The sequence below is a fragment of the Epinephelus moara genome, chromosome 6, assembly GCF_006386435.1.
Source record: "Epinephelus moara isolate mb chromosome 6, YSFRI_EMoa_1.0, whole genome shotgun sequence".
In the NCBI taxonomy this organism is placed as follows: Eukaryota; Metazoa; Chordata; class Actinopteri; order Perciformes; family Serranidae; genus Epinephelus; species Epinephelus moara.
Window position 1 is genome coordinate 4,235,053 of NC_065511.1, and position 2,221 is coordinate 4,237,273.

Sequence of the window (2,221 nt, forward strand, 5' to 3'; positions counted from 1 at the left end):
CCCCCCCCCCCCCCCCCGGGATTTCGTGTAATAGTAGACATTAAGGTAAGAGCGTGTAAGAACTGATTTCAAAATAAAAGCTCAATTCCTGTGAATCACATTCATTCAACAAGTCAGTCAATGTGTCATGAATAAATTAATAAACTAATAAATGAATAAACAAGTAAAAATTAATACGCAAATGAACAGAAAACAAATGAATAAATAAGTAATATTAGATAATAAATTCAAATAATAACATAAAAGAATAACTATTACTACTATGCCTACCTGAAAACTGCATTTCAGACAAAAAAGAGGACTCCAACTGGGTTAATATGTATTCAAATTAACAATAAACACCAGACCAAGCTGACTTGAAATGTCAAAAATCCGTCCAATTAGCCCTGTATGTTATTTTGTGGTTCGTGTATACGGTAGGCATTACGGTAAATGCGTGTAAGAAGCAACTTCAAAATAAAAGCTACGTTCCGGTGAATCACATTCAACAAGTCAGGCAGTCAGTCGGTCATAAACAAGGAAAAATAATCTACATCACAATGTCCTGAAACTCTCTGAGTGGCACACTGGTTTAGTTTTTTATCATTCTGAAATGAAAGTGTTCTGTGGCAACGTGCCATTTCCTTTTAATTTATCTGAATGTAGAGAGAAGATAGCTCATAGATGAGGGTTTAAAGGGCTTTAATTTTAAAAATCCACATAGTTTCCTGATACTGTCTGTGTGGCACTCTGAGGTGGTCTGTTAAGAAGCACCCTGTTACTACAAACATATTCACTTGGGATTGTTAATGACGCTCTTCACAGGTGTACTGTCATTTCAAGTCCAATTGGTCTGGTGTTCATTGTTAATTTACTGACACAGCTCGAGTCCTCTTTTTAGTCTGAAATACAGTTTTCAGTTAGTAGTTATTCTTTTGTGTTATTATATGCATTATCTAATATTACCTATTTATTAATTTATGTTTTCTATTCATTTGTGTATTATATTCACAGGAACTGAGCTTTTATTTTGAAATCAGTTCTTACACGCTCTTACGATAATGCCCACTATATGCACGAACTGCAAAACAACGTGGGGGGCAGTTAGATTGTCTTTTTTTGTGAAGGCTGGCTTGACTGCAGTGGAAAAACTACCATCAGCCACGAGCCGAGTGCTGCTAAAATATGTAAGTGGCTGCTGGATTTGCCTCATTCACCAGACAAAAATCAAAGGTAATCTACTGAGTGGCAGGTAGATTTTGAATTCCACCAGCCAGTCAGTCACTGTGGCAGCTGGGCAAAAAAGTTCATTTCCAACCCTGCTCTGAGAAAGAGGAGCTCACGTTCACAAATATCGATTGAAATAACACACATAATTCTAAATTTAGGCGGGGTCCTTTAAAAACAGCAGCAGTTGGTTTCATTTAAAGATGATACATATTAATGACAATGGCATCACTTCATCTCTCATCATTCTCCAGCACACATTCCCAAACTGCACAAGTGGAGCAATTGGAAAGTTATCTAAAAGTAGGCTACTTCTCTTTATGTCCAAGTGACATCATAGTTCAAACACCACAACGTAATAGGGTTTCACATCATGAACAAATGAAAAGTTGTGTCATATCTATTTCTATCAACAAGTTGCATACCTGCTCTGTTCTCCTTCTGTCCGATGCTGAGTGAAGCACGTCAAGTGTGGTTAATGTGATGTATTCACCCCTACCATCAGGAATACCTGCACCAACACACTTGGTTTACGCTCCAGCGCTCCCACCTCTTTACGTCTGCTGAAAACCGGAGATGCGCATCGACCGCGCGTTGTTCCGCACTGACAGAACAGATAGGCCTAGAGCTCCGTTCTCATCGCATTACAGTGAAGACAGAGGGGAGGAGCTGGAGCTGTCCCACAGGAAAAACCTCAGTGTTGCTTAAGCAACGTTAAAACCCATACATGGTTCACACCTGATCTCACAGAAATACGTGAAATGACCACGACCTCTTAACACCGCATTTCGTGGTGGCAGCACGTAATGGGTTGAAATTACGTGCTGCCACCACGAAAACAATGCCAATGTAAAGTCAGTTAGGATCCTTTTTCGTGGTGGACACATGAATTCCCTGATTCAATAACGTCACGTCAACCTCGTTTTCCTCAATGATATCTTTAACATTCCTGTATACACACAAAAACACGGAAGTGTCCTTGATAACTCAACAATATGACAGGTTAATGTCAAGG